This window comes from Micropterus salmoides, unplaced genomic scaffold, assembly GCF_014851395.1.
Source record: "Micropterus salmoides isolate LMB-PRFRI ecotype aquatic unplaced genomic scaffold, ASM1485139v1 Ms_hic_scaffold_3, whole genome shotgun sequence".
Taxonomy (NCBI): Eukaryota; Metazoa; Chordata; class Actinopteri; order Centrarchiformes; family Centrarchidae; genus Micropterus; species Micropterus salmoides.
In genome coordinates, this window is record NW_024042261.1 from 20,569,145 (window position 1) to 20,597,116 (window position 27,972).

The 27,972-nt window shown below is 39.3% G+C and overlaps 1 pseudogene; it reads left to right on the plus strand.

The window, feature by feature from the left end:
• The first annotated feature begins 996 nt into the window (after positions 1–996).
• LOC119883263 lies at positions 997–27,658 on the plus strand (annotated as a pseudogene).
• Positions 27,659–27,972: the final 314 nt, after the last annotated feature.

Consider the following 27,972-nt stretch of genomic DNA (forward strand, 5'->3'; position numbering starts at 1 on the left):
TGCAGGGTATCATGGACAACAACGTTTTGATGATGAGAAAGGGACCTTGTAACATAAGACTTAACAGCAAGGGACAATAGACTATAGGATGTAGTGTGATGGCCTCACTATTACAGACGACTTACTGTAGTCCCTACATGTAACCTGAATTTAAAATATTTTAAGATCAGTATCTTTTGAAATCCTTACAGTTCCTAGCATTGTTTTCATGTCAATAAATCTCTTCTGGGTGGTGCAAAAGTTTTTCCACAGCTAGGCCTGCTTACAAATTCCACTAACATGTATGTCCTGTCTATACTGTTGGCATGTACTGTCTGTTTCTCTCGAATGTGACTGAACTTGAGTGGTGACTTTAAACAAAGTTGATGGAAAGCTGTCATATACAGAACAAAGAGCCAAAGTTAATATGTGCTACAGTGTGTAGGAGAACAGTTCTCATAAGCTTGCCAGAAAGAGCACTGTTTAATTTAGACATTTGTGTGAAATCCCAATCTGTTAAAATTATGGCCCACTGCATTCAGAGATGGGACAGAGGTAATCAGCATTTTCATGGCTATTTATGATCCATTTTTTATTTGTGTTATGGGATTGCGTGGTGTGTGGACAGAGAGGACCCAAATGCAGCACTCTGAGGGAAGGAGGTTTATTGAGGGAAAAAGGGAGAGAGGGACTAGAGTGGAGGGAGAGGAGGACGTCGGGGAAGCACAGGCACGGGGAACCAAGGAGACAGGGGGCCAGGGAGCCGGGGAACACAGGGGCCGAGGAAGCGAGGAGAGGCAGGGGAACCGGGAGGACGCCATGAGGGAAGTCCGAGGAGGAGTGGGCCAGTGGATGAGCCCAGCCGAACGGAGGACGAGGGTGAGTGTACCTGGGAGGGAAACAGACAGCGACAAGGCACAGGGTAAGTGTGAAAAAAACAACAAACATGAAAGCCTGAACGTGGGGGTGGCACCGGGTATGGAGCAACGACGATCAAGCAAGGATGGTGTGGAGAACCGGGGTTGAAATACAGGCAGTCATGAGGTGATTATTGGCAGGTGTGGCAGGCTGACGAGGTGGCTGATGGGATGCAGGTGCAGGTAGTTGGCTGGGCTCAGGAGCAGAGGGAGAGAGAGCACACAGGGGAGAAAACACAGGGAGGCAGGCAGAGAACAGAAAACCTGATAAAAAGGAGAAAAAAACAGGACACTCACTGTCAGCTGGGCTGCCACCACAACAATTTGTCCTTTAACCTGCTGGAAACGCCCACCTTCTTCCAGGAAAAGCACCTAAAAGAACATACCTAAAATGAATCAGGAATAACAGAGTCGCGGGAGGGCCTTGAGCCAATCCCATCTTACATTGGGCGAAAGGCAGGGTCCACCCTGTACAGGTCACCAGTCCATCGCAGGGCCATTATAATGCAACAGAATATCTTTAATACACATGGAATGCAACTGTAACTGTAAATTTGAATGAAAATAAACTAAAATACAACAGTTATCATACAATTTAAAAGAAATATATACCAGGTGAATGTCCATATTTTGGCCATATTTACTGTTTAAATGTTGACTTTTATTGGAAGTTATCTTTAAAAGACTATTTATGTCCACACAACCACGTTCCAAATAACATAAAGTAGAGCTTCTTGTAGAGCTTCTCGACTCCGAAAATGTTTGAGCCCACTTTCAATTTGCCATCAAATTTTGTAAAACTGCCAGTATTCGAAATCTACACAGTTTATTTCTAACATCAAAACCTCTAAGAAGGGTATTTAAAGTTCTGTTGTGGGACTCTAAAGAAAAAATGTTTGTCTTCTGGGAAAAACCATAGTTGGAAGTTCAACTTCCGTCATGTCTGTGGGCTGCAGCTCGAAATACTTGACTGAAAAAGTCAGTAAGTCAGCAGTTGTAATTGTATATGTATATTGGTGTATTTGTTGTTACTTTTATCCAGCTAATGAGTCTGTAATTTTTGTGATTTGAGTGATGTGAGCTATACAGCTGAGATTAGCTTCGGTTTGAGAGGTTGGACATGAGGATATATTGTGATTAGAGATAATTGGATGCTTATAACTGCAGCCATGTACAGTACTCACAGAGCAATTTATATTGTGATAGAAGCTCATTTAGATGCTTGGTGTTTGATGTGTGTTTGGTGTAGATAAACATTGTTGGTTTGAGCTTCTAGCTGAGCCTCCTAGCTTCACAGAGGTGTGTAGCATGGATAGGGTCATGCAATACTAGTTTCAAACATGAATTTCTCAATCTACATTTTGCCACGTGCTTCCCCGATACCGGGGGCGTCAGGGCTCAAATGCTTGACCTGGGATAAATTAATCTAGTGAATTGCATAAAAGTAACTATAACCCAAACATCCTGCCTTGTTCCTTGTATTCATATGTAATTATGTACAGTACAGCAATAGGCTACTTTACAAAACATGGTGGGCAAAACCTTTTCTCTTCCATGTACATTTGCTCATTTGGCAGTCACATTTATCTCCCCTAAAAACATTAAATGAAAGTTTTTATGTCCCCATAATCCCCAGACCTGCTGCATGCAGTGAGTAGGAATCGATCCCAGGTCTCCCACACCAAAGACAAGAGCGTTAACCACTACATACTCACCTTATGCATACATACAAGCTTAACCTCGCGCATACATACATCTTCACCTTGCTCATATATGCATACTCACTTTGCGCATACTGTATATACATACTCCCCTTGCGCATACATTCATACATACTCAACTTGTGCATATATACATACTCATTTTGCATGTATACAGTATACTACGCACATACTTACCCTCGCGCATACATGCATACTTACGAATGGTAAAATGCTAAAACGCCAAATGAAATTACCATTTTTCTATGATTACCATTTGCTGTTGTGTTTGTACTTGAGAGTATTTAAGGGGAGAGATACTGCATGTTGGGAGAGAACCATGTCTGTCTCAAACCTCAACCTCAAAATGTTTTGCACTGGTTTGCTACAGTTACCTGGTTGAACGCCACGGTTCCTCGAAAAGCTGTGCAATGTTGCGCAATGGGCTTTGAGATATATTTTCTCTCGTGTGGTGGGCGTGTCAGAGATGTTACCCAATCATCAACGACGTGTCAATAAACACTGCCATATTAAATATGTAGTGTGCTATGCACTTCTTTACACAACATGGTGTTTCAGACACCACCGTTTTCGTTTAAATAAATGTTTTGCTACATTTTGTCAATGTCAAATATGTTAGTAACCTTGTTCCTTTCTTCTTTTTATAATAATAATAACAACTAATAACTAATACACAAAGTATTCAAAATTATGCAGTGAGTTAAAGGAAACGTCTCAAACATCATGAAGTCCACATATGTTAAACTTGGATATTCATATGAACTGTGATTGAGGCCCATAGCAGATGCTTTCAGTGTTGAAGTAAGGTACCTTTCTTTGAAAAGACAACAGCAACATTCCACTAATGTTAGTCAGCAGTGACAGTAATTGTGTCTGTGTTGATGGGAACTTGATAAACATAGTTGTATTTTGAACACCTGTGCTTTGGGTTAAATTAAAATAAAAAGATGCTAAATTGCTTACAATATAATTGCTTACATGCTGATGTTTGGCTGGTTATTTTTGTTGTTGTAACTTGTAATTGCTAAACTGAATGGTGATCAGATGGTAGTCAAACGTGTGTCAACCTTTGTCAACTATATGAGACTAGATTGGATTTCCCGTTAAATATAGTCATGTTTCAGGAATTTGTCTCGAACCCAGATGCAGACACGCAGACAGCTTGGGAAGTTTTCAACAATTTATTAAGCAACAAGGTAGCCAAGGCAGGATTCGGGGCTAATGGAAACTACTCAGGTGTGGGCAGGCGTAATACGAAATTCAAAGGGGATCTCCAAAGCTGAGTACAGGGAAACAGACAGACCCAAACAAAAACACACCAAGCACCGCTCATACACTCAAACGGAAAAATGATTAAAAAAAACACACAACACAAAGGCTGTCACCTCTCTGCTTGTGGGTGGGTGAGACTATGTGTGTACAGAGAGGTGGTCTGAGATTACATGGTGTCTGTGTCTACTTGCATGCAAAAGTTTTCCCTTACAAATTCTGTGACATTCAGAGTGACATCTATGTTCTACTCATTTGCTGTTGCTATGAACTGTCTGTTTCTCTAGAATGTGACTGAACTTGAGTGGTGACTTTAAACATAGTTGACAGAAAGCTGTCATACACAGAAACACAGTTAATATAAGCTACAGTGTGCATCTCCAAGAAGCACCAGTTCTCATAAGCCTGTTGGAGAAGACAGAACTGTTTTCATGATTTAGGCATTTGTGTGAATCTGTTAAGATTATGGCTCACAGTATTCAGAGACAAAGTGAAATGGCAACTGCATGGGACAGAGGCAATCTGTATTTTCATGGCTATTTTAGTCTTTTGTTTATTCAGCTACTTGTATTTTTAACATATGAGTGTTCCCTTTTTTATTTTATCCTTTAATGCCTGACATGGGATAGATTAATCTAGTGAACCGCAGAAAAGTAACTACAACCCAAACATTCTGCCCTGTTCATTTTATTAATATGAAATTATATAAAGTACAGCATTACTTTACAAAACGTGATACAGTTAATGAGCAGCATTTAAATTACATTTTTATCAATATTAAATTCCTTTTTCTTCTCTCACCACTTTTTGCGCTGTGATGTCCTAATCTGGATAATACTGTTATTACTTTTAATTTATTGATTTTACTGTATTTGTGTAATTTTCAAAACTTACCTGTATGTGAAACTCAATTATCTATGATCTTGATCATGATCTTGTGTACCTAAGTTTATGAAGTTTGTAGTGTGTTTATTATTGAAAGAGATTTGATCAGAGAAATGAGTTGACGATTTTATAGACATTTTCCAATATCTTCAGGCTACATGTTGCTACATTGATTTCTGATTGTCCCTTTTAAATTTCATTCTTGCCCATTGTAGAGTTTATTTGTTCTGAATAGAGAAAGACATTTAAACAAAATGCTGCAAGAAACACATGCAAATTAAGAAACCCATTTGCCAATTTAACAATACATAGCCTAGCTAACATGTATCTTGACACCACGCTATGTTTGTTGTTTTGTTTTCTCTGTAGGTTTTTATTTTGATAATTAGAGTGGAAAAAAGGCTGCACGCTCGGTTCTCATGTCAGAAAGGTTTCCACAAAGGTCATGTGACATGGTCCAGCTAAATGTGTCAGGGCTGTTTATTGGCACAAACGTCATACAAAAATACAACATTTGGAGATTATACAGCCACACACATTTTGTATTCAAATTTTACTATGAATATTTTTTCTTATGGAATTGATTCTAAATGAATAGCTTGTATGCCTAACATATGTGTGGGATAAATAAGAAGATATCTCTGGTTCCGCTCCATTGATTTTGGTCTTTTTTGTGTCTATCATGAGTCTGACCATGTTATAGTTCAATGTTACAAGCTCTTAATATACATACATCTGTGGTATTGATCTCATCATCTAACACTCAAATGAATGGATTTCCCAAAAAATATTGGCTATCTCATGAAGAAAAATAGGCCTATATGAAAGTTGCATTGTTATCATTAAAAACAATACTAATTAATAACCTTTAATAACATTGTTAATATCTCAGATTTGAACTGTCACTACATTCTATGGTAAAAGTGATACACTGTTTAATATTAAAAGCCTATTGAATGACTCACTTCAGTAGCCAACAACTAAAACCATTTCCTGTGTTGTTTTGTAGATTTTGATTCATATGAAGGACAGGAAGTGGGAAGAGTGCATCTGGAAATACAATTCTTAATCGAAAGGCTTTTGAGTCAGTCTGCTCTCCACTCTCTGTGACGTCAACATGTGAAAAGGCCAAAGGAAAGGTGGATAGATGGAAGGTCGCGGTCATTGACACACCAGGAATTTATGATACAAAGTACAAAGAAGAACAAGTGATCCTAAAGCTGAAAGAATGCATCTCTCTCTCCTCTCCTGGGCCCCATGTGTTCCTGATTGTGATCCAGTTGTGCAGATTCACAGAGGAAGAAAAGAAAACTGTTGAACTCCTGCAGCAGGTGTTTGGTAAAGAAGCTGCAAATTACTCATTGGTTCTCTTCACTCATGGTGACCAGCTTGGAGACAGAAGAATTGAAGATTTTTATAGTCAGAGTCAACACCTTAGCCATTTGATTGCAAAATGTAATGGGCGATGTCATGTCTTCAATAACAATGTTCCCAATAACAGTCAGGTACCTCAGCTGCTTGCAAAGATAGAAAGTATGGTCTGTTATAATGGAAGAACATTTTACACAAATGAAATGTTCCAGAAAGCTGAGAGAGCAATCCAAGAACAAGCAGAGAGGAATATGAAGGCCAGTGCTGAGCAACAACGCAGAGAAGAAGAAAAACTGAGGGCTACACTTAAAGGAGAACTGCTGGAGGAAGAGCTAAAGCTTCTTCAGAAATCATATAAAAGACAATCAAGAGAAATGGCAGAGAAGAAAAATCCATTTGTTAATCCTGGAATAATCCTAGCAGCCGCTGAAGTGGGTGCTGCAATTGGGGTTTCTGCCAGTGCTGCAGGAGGTCTGCTTTGCATAGGCATGGGAGCAGTGGTGGGTGGAGTTGCCGGGGCTGCAGTGGGATTCTTGGTACCAGCAGCAGCAAAAGTTCTGAAAAGAAAATGCTCTGTACAGTAAAACACATAACTACTGCATGTGTGTCTCAGCTCTTTATATACTGTATGTATTGTACACTGGAAGCTGCTGTAAACATATCACAACAATGTTGAAGTACGTGTTTGGATGAAGCCACCACTGAGTCCTTGATTCTGCTCAACATTAATATCAAATGCCAGCAGACATATTTTGATTAATTTTAGTTAAGTGTAACTTAAAGCTACACTGCAATATAATAAAAATGTGTAACATGAGATTTTGGCTGCTAAAGATGTAGGTGTTTCCCTCAGGAGTTAGTGGAGACCAAACCAGAGCTAAAAGGAGAGTAAATGTTGGACGTAACATTTACCAGATGGACAGAAACACAACTCCAAATGAATGCTAATATCTCGGCATGTCTGGAAGTGTTAATAGACAAGAATTAATGAATATTTAACTGATCAAACTGTTTTTGTTTATAGTGTGTGTACGTGTGTACTGTCCACTGTAATCTGTGTCTGTTTTGAGCTCTTTGTTAATGCTTGTTTTGCGTAAAGTAGGTATATTGAGAGCAAGGTTTTGCCGAAGTCAAATTCCTCTTATGTGTATATATACCAGGCCATTGGAACTCTAAATGAATGCTAATGTCTGTCCGTGTCGACTGGATGGGTAAATAGGCAACCAATTAATGCATGTTTGACTCTTTTTCAGCAATACATTCCAGTTGCTGAATAATTTCCCTGGTATTAAGTTGTTTTATGAAGAGGTTTTGCTGCAAACAGCAAACCACATTTCTGCACAGTGAAAGCAGACAAAGAGCACCTTTTGAAAGTTAGTCATCTGTTCATAATTTTGTGTGTGTGCATATGTGAAGCCTTTTGGGGGGCAGTTAACAGTCACATCTTTTTAAAAGTGTGTTTGTGGCCACAAAGTGTTTTATCTGTCTGTGTCAAACAGCTGTTTTAGGCAGATGGGAGGTGGATGTGTAAAGAATTGTACACAATTAGCAGACACAGAAACACTGCAGGCAAACTAATCTTGGACAGACGGTAGTCCTATATAGCACATAAAACATACTAAGTGACAAACTGTGGTGGGGTAATAAACACCTGAAAAAACTGTCAATTGCCTGTCTCTCTATCTGACCAATTTTTGTCGTCTTTGTTTCTTTTGTTTGAAACAACTTTATGTCTCACTCTCTCTGCTGACAGCTGGACTCACTGGCCCTTAGGAAAAATGACCATCTCTCCTCAAATGGCCTGTACTGTGCACGAAAGAGCCACACATTGCTGCTAAAGCAGCCCGGCCTTACAAGCACATGCCTACATACTTACATGTACATAGGGCACATAAATGTAGTAATTTTCTCGCTCATCTATTAACACACCCAGAAGCCAGAACACGGACTATTTTAGGGGGGGTTTCTCATGCAGTAGTAATTGTTCCAAAGGCCACAGAGTACAATAGAGGTCTACAGTTAACAGCTTGGTGTGCTGTGACATTGGAGACACATAAGCGGCTTGGGGTGAAACTGTCTTTAGAAATTAAATTCAACCGCTCACACAAGCTCATTTTAAGCATAGACAAGCAAAAAATGTCGCGTGCATGTGTGTCTGGCTGTATCTGAGCACCACTGCATTTTACGTGTGCCTTAACGTGGTGCATTTGTGAGATTCTTTTTTGAATCTTCCGAGGCCGTTTGAACAAACAGGAAAATGCACTTAATATACTGCACAGGATATTGGACAGTGAAGTGATATAGTTACTGTGTTTTTTGTAGATTTTTAAACTGAATTCAAGTGCCTTTCCTTCCACTTCTTTTTATGCACATTTATAATGAGCACCTAAAAAACCTGCATGGAAACACAACAGCAAAAACCTTTTTAGGCTGGGTTAGAAAAGCTGGTGTATCAATAAAAGCAAAATGTGACAAAGCTGCAATAGAAACAGAAATACTGAGGTGCCCCTAACCCGCCACATACACATTCAAACAAGCTGTTAAGTTGTGTTAGATTGTGTTAAAACAAGTTCAAAATCCATTAAATATAGTCAAACCCATTGAAATGTACAGTATCAAAACACTAAATTGCCAAATAGTCAGAAGCTATATCTTTCTCTGTACCACACCACTTGCCAATTTTTAATAAGTTGTAGCTACTGGCTTCATTAAAGGTTAATATCCATCTACCACTGCTTATAAATCATTAATTATAACCACTTTTGAGTTGTTGAAACATGCCAGAACATGTGAAGTCTCTTTTGGCAGGTGTTCATTAATAACAGTTCAGGAGGCTGGGTTAGAAATCCAAACTGTTCATAGTTGTTCCGAACAGCCACACTTGAGAGGAGAGTGAAAATCCTGCTGTCACAGAGAGAGGCAAGATGTGATAATCATTTAAATATGGGATAATGGTGCATATTTTATGACAGTCTCTCCTGGATGGCCTTGTTGCACTCAATAGTTCACAAGAAAAGTGACAGAAATAGTTCTATAAAGAATAAGAAAGAGGGCTGCTTACTTTCTCATCTCCACATAGCTGACCAATCATTGCGGGGACTGGGTGGGAATGTCAGATTGTTGATTTCGGAGAGTAATAGAAATTGTTGGATGTAGCCGCCTCAGTTAAAATGTAGAAAGATTTGGGCGGTGGGATGTTTCATGAAGCTGTTCATCCGTCCTGACCATCTGTCAAGCAGTTCTGATATATATATATATGCAGCCAGCTTAACAATCAGTAAGTACTAGCAACTGTAAATATTAATAAGTAATCAATAATGGGTGGTTACAATATATTAAGTCTGCAGATGAAAATGTGTTAATATGTTGTTGATAAATTGTCCAGATGACCTGCAGCCTTTTTCTCCCTGATAAATTAAAAAGTTTGCTAAAAGTCAAAGCAACATACAGGAGATAAACATTGGCAAGGGTTCCACACACTGACAACCCAAAAGATATTGTTATGAACATATTGTATAAGACATTATGAAATGGTTTATTAATGACCACAACAAACCCATTAGCCTATTTATAACTTATGACCACTTTATAAACCTGAGATGGACCCAAGAGAGAGAGAAAGATGGAGAAACAAACATATAGGCTACAAGATCATTTTAATGTAATTTTTTCAGATGGAGATGAATAATTCAATGATCCACTTTTGGGATTATGACGTTCATAATAGAAAGTAGTAGCAGGAAGATGTAGCTACTGTGTAGCAGTGTCAAAAAAGCTTACATGCAAAAACATTAGTAATTCTGCAAGGTTTCCCTGGCATGCTTCAAGCACAAGTTTACCCCTGCCCCACCCCCAAACATACACATCCATACAGAGACGGATAGCGAGATGTGCTGAGTGAATCAACTCCATGAAGCATAAAAAACATTCATTGTGTCATTATGTAGCACATTCACTGCGCTCGTCTTGCGAAGCACAGCAGTGCAGTTTTCAGTCCATCCTCGTGCTCTTCTCCTTTGCATTTATTTGCTATCACCGTTCTTACTTTCCCAACAAAACGTGTTTTCTTTACACACTCAGGCTGGCAACCATTGATCCAGGGATAATGGAGTTATCACTGATGGCAGCACAGGTAAGGAAGCAGAATACATGTATCCATTTGAGTTATTACTTTAAAGACTTTTAGGCAATGAAATCTGTTTGGGTTTTTTTGAGGGCAGTTACTGTCACATAATTTAGTCATATAAAATAGTTTAATTGCAAGTTAGCCACCTAACCAAGCTCAGCAAAGGAAAGTAGAGCTAATAAGTTTGCTGAGCTCTTTTATATTACTTGTATGCTTTTATTTTCTTGAATGTTTACTGCTTTGGCTTTGTTTAAAAGTTTTGTTTTTGTGACAGTAACAGTATGAGATGTTTTTGTTGCCTACTGACAGAAGTATTTATAACTCACAGCCGTATTTCACAATAATCAGGCAGTCAGTCTTGTCAGTTAAAGCATTATGTACTGGAAGAACAGGAGTAGCCACCGTTCAGATGCTACAAGGTTTATTATTTTTTTTCAGCTAGAGAATGCAAATAAAATTACTTGGGAATGAAACTGAGCTGCACACCCTGAGTCGCACGGAAAACTAGAAAAGTTTTTTGGACATTTGCAAAGTACAAATTTGCATGGCAGATATCCAGATTTAGACAGTGTACACAGACGGCGATGACTCAGAGGCAGACAGCAAAGTAGTTTCTCAATAAGAAGACATGCAAGCAAGGGTTTACTCTTTATGTAAAGAAGTGAGTCACTATGAGGCTGCATTCTTCCTGTAAATATGTTTATGTGAAATATGTGAAATATGTACTTGCGTACGTGCAATGAGGCTGAGGTAGTTTTGGTTATAGTTTTCTTTTTCAATGAACTTAATAACATTGTTTTAAAGTTTAACAAATATATCAAAGGTACTATTTGCCTGTCTTCAAATGAAGACTGCTTCCTATATTCTGTTGCTATATACAGTATAATTCTATTAAGTTCCAGGGCCACAACTCATATGAAATTCATCACCAAAATTATGAAAACTCATCTTCAAGAAACTGTAATTGTGCTCAATCTGTAAAGAAAGATTAGATTAAGTGATCCTCATCTGTGCTTTGACAAGCTTGCTGGGTTTGTTTCCTCCTGTCACTGCAGCAGTCTCGTGCATTCTCTCACTCTGTATCGTGGTAAAACATTCTTGTCCCATATTCTTCTCTCTCTCTGTCTCCTCTGACCTATGATGTTGAGCATTAACTAGCCTCTTTATGTTACAGTCAAGGTCTCTTAGTGAGGTGTGCAGCCTATGGATATGTTTTGAAAGTAATTACCATACTACTTTTACCGCATTAAATCACAGCTACTTCATTGCTCGAGTCGCAGGAGGATGTTTTTCCTTTCTTATCAGAAATGAAAATATAGGTGATGGGGAGGGGAGTTGTTCATTACAGCTGTGTCTTTAGATTAGCAAACTTTTTATTGAGATTATTTAATTATTTAATGAAACACATAAAATGGTCATTCATGCATTTGTGTTGTACGGGACCAAATATTATAATATTATAATAGTTCATGAAGTTCATTTTCAAGCTCATGTCAAATTCTGGTAACATCTTATTTTAATAGCACATTTACCTTGAGAATTGTTACTGACAAAAAGATAACATTACCTACTGTGATCGTGATGCCTAATTGAAAAGAAAATATTTATAGCGAGTGTGTTTGTATTGTGGTCCAACTGCATTGAGGAGGACAGAGAAGGGCTTCAGTTGAAGCTGAACACTAGATTTTTAAGACTGAGCTTGTACTGAGCTACCACTTCTGCATAATTCTGAAAATTTCATTATGTGACAGTGTTAGATGGCGTGATGTGACTTTTTCTGATGACATCTACCACAGCAATTCAGATTTAACTCTTCGAAAACTGTGCTGTCAGTCGGATAGGAAGTGAGGTGCCTTTTTAAGTGTGAAATCATACCATCTGATGGTTGCATTAAAGAAAAGAAAAGAAATCCCCCTCGCTTTTCCATTGTTGTAGACTCTAATAGATTGAGCCTTCACATATCAAAAAGCAACCTAAAAGATGGATTTTAGCATGACACATGCAGCAGTCTTGTTGAGCAGATTAGGTACAAATTCCCTGCAGTGTACTCTCTCCAGCTGTGCAGATTTGATGGAAAATCTCCTATGATAACCATCTGCTCAAACGTACTAAATCAACTAAGTCTCTGTGTAAAGACACACTTAAGTAATGGCAAAATATGCAGCAGTTTCACAAAGCTTTTCCACACAACCAGTTAGAATTTCAACTTGTAGAGTTAAACTCTCTGTCGAAATATTTCAAGAAGGCAGATTAAGGGTCTCGTTTTCTGGTTTCTGTATTGAGTGGTATTCCCCTTTAATTCCCTGAACGCTGTCACTGAGCCTGCACCAGACGTGAACCCTGTCCAGCTGAAGGAGTTTGATGGAAAGCCTCATCTGATAGCCATCTGTTCTCAGATAGTTAATCAGCCGTGCTCAATGTGTGGTCCTTAATCACCCCACGCTAACTGTCTCTGAACGCTCAGTCAACACTCTTGCTGAAGAAAACCATGCACCTCCAAAACTTTGTTTCCTGGAAAAATTAGGGCTATTGTTTTATTTGTTTTTTTTGGGGGGGGGGGAACCGAAATGCAGCACGACCTTGATAATTAAGTTGTGTTTTCACGCAGTAGCTGTGCAAAGTCAGCAGATCTCAAAGTCCACTAAATTTAAAAGCCTCTTTCTTACACCTAAATCTTGGAGTGCTTTATGAACACATTTCATATTTTTGTATCCCACATCTTAAAGGTGGTTCAACTGATGATAATTTTTGTGGCGGTGTTGCAATCACTGATGGAGCGACCTTGGGCAAGACACTGAGCTCAAAGAGTGACTAGTAGCTGACCTTGTGTGGATGACTTGGTTTTCTTTCTCTCTTTCTTTCCCAAAACTCCTTTCTTTCTGGGAGTGAAAGTTTTAATTAAGTCATGTCTATCAAAGTGTATGTGATGGAGAGTTAGGGCAGATTACCATCTGCTAAAGAGTTTATCAGGTACTTCAGGGGGGCATCTCTTTGACACAGACAGCAGAACTGATCTATCACGAGAGTCTCCTCCCTACAGTTAATCCAAAAAGTGTGTTTGTATTAGAAACTTGGAATAGGTTTTCTTATTATACATTTACATTTATCTTACGCTTTTATCCAAAGTGACTTACAATTGGTATACATGTCAGAGGTTGCACGTCTCTGGAGCAACTAGGAGTTAAGTGTCTTGCTCAGGGACACAATGATAGATGGGTCACAGTGGGGAATTGAACCCGGGTCTCTCACACCAAAGGCAGAACTGTAGGCAGAACTTAGAATTTGAACTTTTCCATCAGTGTTGTGAATATGCACTTTCAGCATAGAGAGTTAAGATAATCCAGTGATAAGCAAATGTTTTGACTGCTGAACACATTAAGCATACAGGCAGATGACTCACTCATGGCACGCATCATATAAGCTCTGTAAAGCTTTATTCATTCAGGATGGATGACATGACAGATTAGAAACATACCTACAGATCAGACATGTATATGGATGAAGTCAACTGCCTTTTCATTACATAAATGAGTCACACACTTCACTTCAGGGATTAGTCTGTTCCTACGATGAGGTAGTTTAGAGGAACATTTTATTATAGTCGAATACATTCATATCTGGTTCATTTCATTAATGACAGGGCATACTTGTATTGGCATTACATTAACAGGTATCACCAGTTTGTTCAGAAAGAAATTGAAAAAAAATATATTTAAAAGCCATTTTCTCAACTAGCATCAATCCAAAGGTCAGTCAAAAACTTAGAAATTAGATTTTCCTTTTTCCTTCCTTTTCATATATTTCTCTTGCCACCAGCCTGTGCAACCTATGACATCATTACATAAAGGTGTATTGTGTGAGTAGAAGATTATTTGTATAGTATATTTAATCACGGTGCTTAAGCTTTAAATTTGAAATGAAGATGATTTTTTTCTGGGATACCTTGGCAGTGTAGTATTATCTTGGTTGTCAGTTGTTTCTCTTTCCTTTTTTGTTAGAGGATTAGGAAAATCTCTCTCTCACACCACGTTTATGACTTGTATTGCATTACAGTGTGGCTTGACATAACCCCAAGAAACATCCCTGATAAACCAGCCTATACTCCTAAAATATTACAGAATACAGCATGTGAGAAAAAGGAAACCTTTTCGGTAACCTACAGTATTTAGCAAATATACAACATAAAAATATGTGTAATGTGTGCGTGTGCTTGTGTAATGTATGTCATCCTGTGCCCATGTGAGTGACCTGTAAAAACATGTGAATCTTGTAGCATAAGCCTACATGAACACACTACTTTGCCAAAGCTAAAGCAATACTGGTTATTTCACACGAGAGATAGTCCTAAGTTTGTGTTCGATCTGTGCTCTTCTTTTGTTTGAAGCTGTCGGCGCTGTGTTGGAAAAAGGTGATGTCAGCTACTGTATTTCATTTTTGATTAATCAAATGTGCATCTAAGTATTGAATAGTAAGTTATTATCTGGTCTTGGTTACACAAGTCTTCAGTTTATCGAATATACCAGGATATCAATATGTGACTGACATGACTCACTATTTTCTGATTTATAAAGAAGGAGCATGCTTCTCCATCTACTGCTCTAATCGTGACAGAAGTGGTGTGACTTGCTTTTTTACATGATAAAAATAAGTTTCATGAAATGCACTTAGTACTTAGTAGACTTCACATCTCAGCGCATGCAACAGTAACATGGCGTCTGTTCAGTAAAGCACAGAGTTAATGAAATGGAGCTTCACTAACCATTGAATTTCATAATATATTAATATGTTGCTTGCATACATAATACATTAATACATTGTTGAAAGGTTTATTCAGCAATTAAAGACACCGAAAGCAGTCTCATCGGAGGCACTACAGCAGATTTGATGTTGCTTGGTTTCAAGAGCATACATGCAATCAGTGCCTTAGGTTTAACACAAACCCCTATGAAAGTTAGGTTGAGGGTAAGGGGCTACGGGGTGCTTTCAGATTAACATAGTTAGCCAGCTAGCTAACGCTAATGCAAACGCTAATGCTAACGCTAATGCTAACGCTAACGCTAACACTACGACTCTGTTCGAAACAGAAGATGCCTTACTGCCCTGTTTGACACCTTCTGAGTAGAGCTGTACATAACGATTATTTTTCAAGTCTATTACGACAAATTTTGTGTATTCTAAAGAAAAAAAGTTGCCTATTACTCTTTAACATAACCTACCAATTTATCCAAAATAAATCAAAAACATGTCTAAGCAATAAATCAATATTTTATTCAATTACAGTGGGGCCAAAAAGTATTTAGTCAGCCATTGATTGTGCAAGTTCTCCTACATAGAAAGATGAGAGAGGTCTGTAATTTTCATCATAGGTACACTTCAACTATGAGAGACAAAATGAGAAAAAAGCCAGGAAATCACATTGTAGGATTTTTAAAGAATTTATTTGTAAATTATGGTGGAAAATAAGTATTTGGTTACTTCTTCTTTAAGAAGCTCTTCTGTCCTCCACTCGTTATCTGTATAAAAGACACCTGTCCACAGCCTCAAACAGTCAGACTCCAAACTCAACCACGGCCAAGACCAAAGAGCTGTCGAAGGACACCAGGAAGAAAATTGTAGACCTGCACCAGGCTGGGAAGAGTGAATCTACAATAGGCAAGCAGGTTGGTGTGAATAAATCAACTGTGGGAGCAATTGTAAGAAAATGGAAGACATACAAGACCACTGATGAGCTCCCTCGATCTGGGGCTCCACGCAAGATCTCATCCCCAACATGAAGGCGATGAAGAAATACATTTTAACGGACTACGTGTCCTTGTGCTGATAATGTGCCGTGCTTGTGTGGAGTAAACACGATTTGCGGTGCTGCCGTTGGTGCTCTGGGAAACTTTCACTTCACGTGTTCATGCTGCTTCACTACACGTATTTACCTAATCGATTACGGCGACAAATTGTCCCAACCCTACTTCTGAGACAGCATTTTTACTCGTTTCCAACACAGCCTTCGAAGCTAATGCTAATGCTACAGATTTAACGTACCTTAATGCTACTTAACTTTATTAAAAAATCAAATCAATCTTGTTTCACACAGGGACCAAATGCTGGTTGTCATTTCTTCAGGTTTCCTGTGGGAGTCACTTTCATTCACACATATTCATCACTGGCACGAGACAGGAAAAAAATGAGCACCGTCATTGTCACATTACCACTTGATTAAGGTTTGGGAACCAACAGCTGTCTCCTGTGTTAACAATGTTTTGTTGACCCAACCCCACCTCCTGCCTATGCAGACTTTGTCGCTCTATAACGTCACATGACTTCCTCCTCTTCCATCCATCGCCAACCGCTTATCCTGTTTACAGGTTCACGAGGGGCTGGATCCAATCCCAGCTGACATCGGGCGAAAGGCGGGGTACACCCTGAACAGGTCGCCAATCTATCGCAGGGCCACACATAGACAGACAACCAGTAACGCTCACATTCACACCTTAGGGTCACAATAGTACAATTTAGGGTCACCAATCAACCCATCTGCATGTCTTTGGACGGTGGGAGGAAGCCAGAGCAGACACGCACAGACACTGGGAGAACATGCAAACTCTGCACAGAAAGGCCCGGAACAACGGAGGTTCGGACACACGACCTTCTTGCTGCGAGGTGACAGCGCTAACCACTGCACCACCGTGCCGCCCACTTCCTCCTCTACTCCCGTCATAATTCCTATGGCCAATGGAAGCCTTTGTCACTTGAAGATAAATGCACGCTGTTCCGGGGCACTTGCTGGAACGACTGATTGTTGAATTAAATATGAAATTATATAATTCCTAAAACAACCATATGAGCATCCGTAAACGCCTGTAAATATCTGTGTATGTACATTTGCAGCTTTCAGCATGTACGTGTGTGTGTGTCTGAAGCATGAATGGTCTTATGAAAGAAGCTGGATAAGGTCACTTAATGATGTCAGTGAAAGCTGTTCTTTGCTCTTCTGTCAGGCTCAGAAGCCTCCAGCAAAACTAAGCAAAGATTCAATCAGCCATGAGAACAAGCCCCCCTGCTTTCTCTCTCTCTCTCCCTCTAACGCTATGTCTCGCCCTCTCTCTCTGTCTCTTTAGAGTACTCTTTTCTTCGCTCACTATAACCTACAGACCTGACACCTTCTCTCGCTCAACCTCAACTTCTTGTTCACTCTCTTCTCTCTTACTCCATCTCTTGTCTTGCTTTGTCTCAGTTATTCTTGCTCCCTCCATTCTTGTCATGAATTCAATCAGCTGAAGGACCCCCCCGGGCCATATTTCTTTTCATCACACAGCTCAATAACTTGGAAATTATGGAAATTATTTTCAGCCACTTCTATTTTTTGTTTTAGTTTGCTTGGTGTCCATTATTTCAGGACAAACTCTTCATCTCACGAGAGTAATTTTCAGTACATGATTAAAACCCCAGCTCATGAGCAGTGCACCATGTCCTCAGTGCTTCAAATCACTCAGGTTTGAGTGATATTAAAAAAAAGAGGCAAATTTTGAATGTTAACTGCATTTTTTATGTCACATTGGCAGTGTTTAAGATAAGCAGTAGACAGATTTGCAGTTTTGAGTTAAATGTCTATACAACTGTTTGATACCGTCATTCATGTCCGCCTGGGGATGAACTTCAATCACTTTGGCGATCCGTAATGGCCCTTTCAGATAGGAAGCGATCTGCGCTGCGCTGGCCACGGAGTTCAGCGCAAAAGTTCAACTATTTTGAACTTTGATGGAGGTGAGGTCACTGAGCAGTGTGCTGTGCTGCACTTGCGCTTTGCTTGACACAGCAACAAACTGCAGTGGCGCAAGCCATTGAAAATAATGGGTTTCACGGCGTGGTCGTCACAGTCTGTCTCAAAGGCCTATTAAATGTTAAGTTTTTTTAAGGATTGTGAATTGCAAGTAATTGCTTACTCACTACTACTACTACTACTTTTATTGGCAAAAATACTGATCAGCTGATTGTTTCACAAAAGTAAGTGGCACATTAGTCTGTCCAAGTAGCAAAGCCAAAACACAGCGCTAGAGAACAACGTTACATGAAATTAATCCAACAACATATTTTACACCACTGACAAAGGAAACATGTTGCTTCTCTCCGTGATTATGGCCATCTTCAAGCTAAGCTTTCAAAGAACAGTTTTCAGTTGCATTGCTATAGTTGGACTGACTTAATTACCTGTCCAGCACAAAACAGGCAAGTTCAGCCCCGCTTTGAAAACCGAACTCCATTTAAGGGGGACCCGTGGTTATGTCGATAGAAATGGCTCATTCTGAGGTAATAAAAACATAACAGTTCATTATGTACGGCCTTTATACACCACTGAAAACATTGTTATGTATATTCTATTGCATTTCTGTCAATAAATCCTAAATATCACACACTGAACCTTTAACCTCATCAGGTCAACATTTTAATATATCCAGTACTCTGGCTTATGACCAAATACCTGCAAAACTAATGACATTCCCTCAGTTGTACTTTGTTTAGTGCTAATTAGCAAATGTTCTCATGCAAACATGCCAAAATCAGATGTTAAATATGGTATGCAAAACATCACCATAGCATTGTCAGTGTGAGCATGTTAGCATGCTGATATCAGTGTTGGGCAAGCTACTTGAAAATTGTAGTGAGCTAAGCTACTAGCTACTCTACATTAAATGAAGCTTCACTACACAGAGGCTACTCCCCAGTGAAATGTAGCAAGCTAAGCTACAGCAACGTGGAAAAAGTAGCTCAGTTACATCCTAACCAAGGATCGGTACGTGATGTCACCGTCAAACGGAAGCGCTTCTGCCGGCTACACATACAGGTCAGTGTATGGCGGTGGTGTCACTCACTGATCCTTCAGAAAGGCTTGGGAAAATGTAGTGTGTGTGGAAGCTACCGTGCTACTCGGTCAATCAAAGAGCTTCGTTACTGAAAAGCTATTTGATTCAGAAAATAGCGCCGCTACCACCAAGCTACTGAGAAATGTAGTTAAACTAGTAAGTAGCGCCGCTACTGCCCAACATTGGCTGATTTTAGCACTTAGCAGTACAGTCTTACACCACTGCTAGCATGGCTGTAGACTTTTAGTCTTGCAAACGTATTGAGAAGATATTAAATAAGTAACGAATTATTTATTATAAAACTACTTGGCTGGGTGAGGGCACATGTATACTTGCATAAACACACATGTCAGACCAGACACACACAATACACAAAAACACTGTGTAAACTGTATGACAGAATCCCTTTTTTGGTCAAACTTTACACAGGTAGGGTACACGGTAGAGATCAGACTGGTTCAAACAGTATCCCCCCCTCGGTTTTAACTCTTTCCATCCTTTGTTTCTCTTCATCTCTTCAATAGTTTCTTTCACATCTCTTTCTGTGTTTCTCCTTCTATGACAGATGTTTCAGAAAGAAGAGGAACAGCTGGCTGCAGTGGGGCAGTTTATTCACCCTTAATTTCTTTCTCTTCTGGCCTCCCCCCTCTTTTCTTTCATCCTTGAATTTCTGTTAAAGTGGTCACAGATGGAGACCCAAATTTTCAGCCCTGGAAATATATATTTTGGGAACTTAAAATTCAAATATACCATGCAAATATAATATTATATATTTGGGACAGTGTGTACAAGGTTGAAATATCGCCCAGGAGCAACCTTCAGGTCACAGGCTACACTAATACCTTGTGAAACAAATATATTGTGATGCAAATGCCTCATAAATGATTTACTTTACATTTACTTATAAATGATGAGTGAATTCTGACACCTTTTGCTCAACCCCCCACCATCCTTGGCTAATTATGGGAGAGTAATTTTTTCTTCACCCAAAGTCCCCAGATTCTGCTCAAATTCCCTCAATTTTACATAACCCCAGCTTCCAGAGTGTCGTGTGTGTTTGCACTGATTGATGAATGCGTGTTCCTACTGCATGTGTGCGGATTGATTTGTGCCTTGTGAGTGCATGTGTGTTAGCTTGTGAGCACCAAAGGCAGTTTCTGAATGTCGTAGAAGAACATTATGTAACTTTATAAACCGTCACTTTCCTGGACACACACACACACACACACACACAGACACACACACAGACAAAATGCATTCCCTAGCCCCTTACCCTAACCGTAACCTAATTCTGACCACTTAAACCAAGTCTTGACCTTGGAAAGGCCCTTTAAACTTGTGGGGTGCAGCATTTTGGTCCCCACAAAGCTGTCGGCCCCCACAAGGACAGTGGAATCCCAGTTTGTGGACACCACAAATATACTCATGCAGTCACTCACGCACACAGATATCCTTCTAAGCCCGCAAAGGACACTCACTCACTCACATATGGGTACATATGGGTACAGGAAGTAGACTCCAGTATGTCCCCTTTTTTACAGAAAAGTTATGTTGTGCACTTGATACATCATGCAGCAAAGATCATTTTCAGAGATTTGGATTGAAGCTGTACATGTTTAATTTCTCTAATCCCCAGAGCCCTGCAGCTTTGCACGCCATATCATGGGTTGAGGGATGGAAGGATGTATAGGGAATGTATGGTGGGAGAGAGGGGAAAAATAGATGATGAAGGTTAGCAGAGACGAGGAAAGAACATGCATAGTGCAAGTGTGACACAATGATTTTACAGGTGTTGACGAGAAGATAGAGATGGGAGAGTCTACAGCGAGGACATATAAGTTTGTAGAGACAGAGTGATGCAGACAATAACAGGGGAAGAGAGGACATTGTTGAACAGACGAGGGTAAAAGTTTTGATATTATGTCATGGAGAAAGGACAAGTGGGTGGTGGAGTCATCGTTTGATTTAAAACAGAGTGACAAAAAGGAGGAATGACATGATGAGGGCAAGACAACATGTCATAGAGTCACTGCTGTTTATTCAAGCTTATCCTCTAACCCTATCTCTCTCTTCCTCTCTGTTCATTCTCTCTCTTCCTCTCTGTACTCCGACTGTATATTTATGTCTTTTGGGAGCAGACACTTTTGAATTTAGTCATTTAGATTGTTGGATAGAGAATAAAGGAAGAAGAAGCTAAAAGAGGATAAAAGACTAGTTTATAGAGAGGTGACAGGTGATTTATTTATTTATTTGTTTTTAGATGGGAACACCTGAAACTCAGCAGGTATATACTGTGAAAAATCGAACCAGTCAAGTATTCAGTCCTAAAATTTTATTCTCTCAAAATGCCCAAGATCATTTGATTTGATTATTTGTTTTTTGTTCTTTTTTAATAAATATGAAAGTTGAATGACACAAATTATAAGTTAAGACAGATGTTTCCTAACCTGTGCAGATGCATTCACTCATAGAGATGCATGCTATTAGTATTTGTATGAGCACTGACAAACACACACACACACACACACACACACACACACACACACACATACACAATCTGCACACATATCGTCCCAACATACACACAGATGTGCAGGTGCATGCCATATGTACATGTATGCATGCGTGCCAGAAAGACTCTTACTTGCTCTTACCTGCGTGTTCACACAGTCCCAGATGTAGACGCAGAACAGCTGATCATCCTGGTGACTCAGCAGGAGTCGACCGCTGCGTGCTCACAATGCTGTTGGTTCAAATATGATTTAGGAGTTCTCTAACGTCATCCAGTCACTATGTCGTTCTTACTGTTTGTATTGTTTCTGGTAAAGGAGAAGCCTTTCAGTTTTTGCTTTACTCATCATAGTCTGGATAAAGTAGCTTGAGAAAGCTGTTGTTTGAAGTAAACTGCACAATAGATCATGGATAGATTGGTTGAGACAGACTTTAACTTCAAACCGACAATGGCTGTAATTGATCTTTTTGTAATATATAGGTCAGAGGTCCCACGCCTCTGGAGCAACTAGGGGTTAAGTATCTTGTTCAAACACATTGGTGTTTATCTCACACCAAAGGCATGTGTCTTATCCACTGCTCCATCACCACACCATTATAAGTTCAGTTTGGAAAAGACATGCTTACTATTTCACCTAAAGAACCCAACAAAATCAGTTTCTAAAGAAGTCTGAGCTGTGGCTGTCATGGCAGTGTTTGATGCTTCATTTTATATCTGCATTCCAACGCCTATTTTTTGACAATTTTTAACAGGTTTGTTTACATCATCTGAACATTTCCTCATTGGTCATTATGTATCAGACCAGATTTTAAGGGGCTATCTCTATGTCACAATGAAAATTCTGCTAGTGAGTTAGTAAACATCCAGCTCAGCTGTTTCGTAGATGAAAGCGTCTCCTGGAAAACTGTCCTCTCACTCTCTCTCTCTCTCTTTCTCACACTCACACACACAAAACACACACACACACACACGTGCCCATGGTGTGTCCTGTCTCTCCCTTTCTTTGTCTCACACACACTCCCACGCACACAGCATGTCTAAATCTGTCTCATACACATGCTGTCACACTGTGCGCTCTCACTTTCACTGGAAGGGATCTCCCATGCTCCCTCTCTCTCTCTCTCTCTCTCCCACATGGAGTGCACTCTCTATCTCTCTCATGAAGCGCTGCTCCTCTGTCCCTTTTGGATGCACTCAGTCTAAGTCAGACTGTAGGACAGGACAGACAGGAACACCAGACCTGCTCTCTTTCTTCATATACAATTGGCAGTAGGTACAACTCTCTTTCTTCGTTTCTTTATATATTATATATATTTTTCTGTTTGTGTTTTATATTCTAACAAGAAAAAAAGTAGCAGTGACTAAATAATGATAAAAAAACTAAACAACAATGTCAACAAGTTTTTATAGCTGTATTTATTGGGAGTGTTTTAAGTAACTACAGCTTTGATAGTGGAACGACTTCTTTTGTAAACTTTGAATTACTTGAATGCTGTTAGTGTTCAGTTTTGTGAACATGACATGAGACTTTTCTGCTCCACATGAGAGAAACATATCTAACATTTAAATTCCTATTCCAGCTGCTGTGCACAGATTAAATTCAGTCAAAACTACCTACAGTAGATGAACTTTCCTGCCATCTACAGGGGATTTACAGTATGTTAGGGTGTGCATAAGGTGCAGTCGCTTGAGAACATCTCTAGTTTCACGCATGCTGATATTTTCGTCCTTCCTTTTTCTTTTGTAATCACTTGTACAATTTATGTTTCGGCAAATTTGTTTATGCTGCTTCTTGGCTTGTTTTGATTTTATGAATTGTGTCTTGATTTCCCTTTTTTGCCATGCATGTCAGTGTATAAGGTTTAGATTTCTTTAAATAGTATATTGTTGGTGACTACTGCAATGGGTAAAAATGTATTTATTTTTTTGGTGTGTTTGTGTGTCTTTGGTGGATCCGCCGCCGCTAACCTTTCGTTTACATATTGAGGTGTGCAACTTAAATGATCAAACCAAGAGATAAAGAATGTCCTGTTTGTTTGCATACATTCCTGTTACGGGACAGATATTAGCCTTTGCAGATGTTTGTCCCTTTCAGGTTGCTACAGTGGCCATTAGGTCCATGCTGCCACTTGCTTAAATTATTTGTTTGACATTTCAATATTTTAATAATATGTATGGCTTTATTGCATTGAGCAAACATTCTCCTGCAGTTTGCTTCAAGATCAAGGATTCAGGATGAACAATGAGGCAAAGATGCAAAGAGAAAAATAATATCTGATGGGTAAATACTGTAACACCTCACAGTCTAAACTGTTGAGAGTATGTCCAAGATGTCTACAAGATCACCATATTGAAACTGTCTGTTCTGACCAGCAAATTTAGATTGGCATGATGTTTTTTGTTCGCTCAATTTACCCATTCTTATCACAAACCTCATATTCAGAGGAAGTCCACTTTGAGTCAGCTTTTAAACAATCAATCATCTGCTCAAACACCACTAAATCAAATGGAAAGGTGAGGTTAGACAATAACCCACTTAAATTACAAGTTAAAATGCTTTCAGTAGACTGCTCAGAGTAGCAGCATACAGTAGGTATTTAGCTTTTCAACTTTAGCCCGTGCGGAGTTTGTCTCCGAGGCGTGTGGCATAATAACACTTGCACATGCTCGTGCTCCCTGCTGTTTTTCTTGATGACCTTTCTGTGCTGTTTTACCCACGCAACGAGACACAGCTTCTGGGCAGAGTTTTTTTTAATGAGTACGTGAACAAGTTCAGTGCAGACAATGTTCAGGTTGTGAACACAGACATGAGAACACCAAAACTGACTTCTGTCCCTTTTCCTTCACTCATGAAAAATCCTGGGGGGCAGTTTAAATTAAATATACATATTAAGTGGCTGATGTGAGCACTCTTAAAGTTTTCTCATAAATTATGCTGCCATATTTTAATGTTTGCAACATTTTAGACTTTTTTTTTCATCCCTTCTGAGAAATTATAGTTCTCTGTGTTATGGGATGAGATACACTTGTGCATGAATAATGATACGCAAAGGAAAATCATCATCCTGTACATCAGTGAGATTCTTTGAATATGTGAGGTCTGACATCCATACCTATTGGTCGAGACATATAATGAACATATAATGAGATTATATCTGCATTCCTGAAAAAGTTCAACTTCTGTATCAATAATAAATGTATTCACCAGACTTTTGATCTCATCAGTACCTTTTGATCCCAGTCCCATAAAGTTGTCATGGTGATTACGTTGTTTGGGAGTTCCTGTCAGTTTGAAGAGCACCTTTATGTCCATTTTGTTGCATACGTATAATATATAGAGAGCAGTGGCCTACACCTCCACACAGACAAGTGGTGTCGACAGCCTCATGTCGTGCTCCCATTGATTCCCTGTTGACCCCTCATTCAGAATGGGTGACTAAACTTTAACAAAGCTGATGGCTAGCTAATTTATTCAGATTCTTATCTTAAGTCTGTTGGGAAGTATTTAAGGTTGAATACCTCCATTCCTCGGTGTTGATATTAGAATCTAATGACAACAATAAGCTCTAAGTGAGCTTTAGTACTGTATGTGCTATAATGGGTTTCCCTTGGAACATTCAGTGATAACAACATTGAGACTGTTCTCTTCTTTTACTCCCCTCAGCATGAAGTTTCCTCAGTGAGAATTTGCCCCCAAGTCACATCTGCAGTTTGGGTGTGGAGAGATAGGGTGGATGAGGACACACAAGAAGAATGAGAAGCACCTGGGGTCAAACTGAACCTGATGCTTGTAGCACCCCAGAGCCAAACTAGAAGAATAAAACAAATCTATTTACACTCACAGGGGTTTGACCTCAGCTGCAGTCACACTGACACAGAGAGTCAGTAACATTTTTCAGCTGCTCAATGGAAGTTCATATTCTTTAATACATTTTGCACCCTCACTCTTAGTCAGGTGCAATGCCAAGTGTTTCTCACTGGCTGTAGGACCTATTCTTTACTATAAATCTATGTTATCAATGTAAGTAAATATTGATATGTTAAATTTTTTTCACCTGAGATTTTAAATACCCGCATTTTGATATGTCCCCTAAAACACTGGGAGTGAATGAACAGTTCACAGCAAGGTATGTATATTATCCTGAGTAATGAGATACGATCTAAACTATCTGCATGCTGAACCAGAAATGAATATAGAATATCAGCCTCCGGATTAAACAGACACTTACACAATGCTGTACAGTTTGGTTTATTTGTGTCCTGTTTCCCCATATCAAGCATTTTACTTATCAAACAATCTTTCTGCACATCAGGTTATAACATGATTTTTCCAAGCATTGACAGTTATGGTTATGAAGTGACGTTGTTGCCACAATAGTGCTTTTATATGCTAAAACACCCACAAGTTTAAAGGTTAAACTCACTTGAACCTTTCAGCTGTCAGAGTGAAAGCTGAAATTATTAATGGCCAGTGAGCTGTCCGTTTGCATCACAGACTGTTGGTCCGTGGTTTGCATGTAAGACTATGAGAAAGCCTGTGTGCTTGTGTTATTGTCTTTTTTGCCGTGTGTGGTGAGCTTGTGTGAAAAGTTACGTTACACACACCTGAGTTTACCAACTGCACGTCTGTGTGCCTGTAACACAGGTGTCACACCTCCAGAACACAGAGCTGGCAGCAACACAAGTAACTAAAACTAGAGGTAGTGTGTGTGTGTAAGTGTGTGTGTGAATGTATTTGTTTCTTCTGACATGTACATGTTATATGTTAATTACCAGAGGTAGCTCCATATTGATGGAGTCTTCTTCCTGTCTGTGTGACTGGGTGCTGTGGAATTCCCCGAGGGATAAACACATCCAGCTGAGACAAAAATTAGGATTCATTATGTCGCCTTGCTTGTTTTTTGCCTTTCTCTTTCATCCTCTCTGTCCGTCTCTGATCTTTTTTTAGTACATGTGAAGCATGTGTCAGACTTTGTTAATCCTTCTGAGCATTAATCCCTTTGAGATGCTGATTCCTTCTCACTATACAGTACAGCTGTCCTGGGATCAGGCACAGCTGCGGGGCTAACCCCCTGAACAGAACATGTTATTGTTCAGCCATGCCATCCGTATCACTGTAAGATTCACTTAAGGCTGAACGCATCTGATTTTTAGCTTTTAGAGACTAAGAATACCTTAAGAATGAAAATGCCACTGTATTTAGCAAGGGGGAGGAAATCAGATGTTTGAAAGGTAGTTTTAAAAGCTGGTTTAGAAGAATATTTTTTATCATATTGTTACTTATGTTGTGAATAAGTGTAAATCAAGACACAAAATGAAGATAAACAGAGAACATGCAATAACAAAATGACAAAAAATAGTTGTCATACCATACTATTCATAGTTAAGATGTCTTTGTATAGTAGTACCATATCCTGTTGTTTGTTAACATATTGGTGTATAAATAACAATAGCATTTTCCATCTTTCTCTCAGTAGTAACACAACTGGTGGTCTGTGCTGAGTTTGACCTGGCTGATTATATTCCTGGTTCCTATTTTGCCAGATAATTCTTTTTTTCTCTCGTTATTGTTGATGTCTGAAGAAAATTAAATCCTAATCATCAGACTGGAGTTGTGACTTCACCCCACCTGCTCTTTTATGAAAAGCGCTGTGAGATAACTGTTGTTGTGATATGGCGCTATATAAATAAAATTGAATTGAATTGAATTGAATTCAATGAATGGCTTTGAACTTTCCATAGAATTTGTACGACAAAAATGAATTTAATCTGAATTCCCCATCTCTCTCCCTCTCTCCTGACAGCATTTCTCGGCTGTGAGTGGGGCCTTCATGGATTCCCCGTACAATGGCAACACGTCCTTGCAGACGTCCACCTCCAACCTCAATGCCGGCTATTCCAGACAATCAGAAGCAGAGGATGATGGAAAAGTTTCCAGTGACACCATTTGGCTTTGGATCGCTGTGCTAGCAACCATTGGCAACATAGTGGTGGTGGCTGTGGTCTGTGCCTGTGCCTTCTGACAAGATGGAAGCAAAACTACTGCTGCTGTTGGATAGTGGGAAATCTTATATATGTATAATCTGAAAATACATTTTTCTTCAGAAACTATGTAACATAGCCTTACTTTCAGAATGATGACCATTGAGTTTTGAAGCGTAAGCTTTAGTTTGAGTTTTGAAAAGGAATTTACATGAGATTCAAATAGGGAACAAAATCCATTTATTTAAAGTGGGCAAGTCCAACAATTTTAAAAGAAAAGCCATAAAATTAATGTTGAACATCAGTGTTTGTGTACAAAACAAAGAGTCACAATAAGGGCCTTCAAGAATGGCTT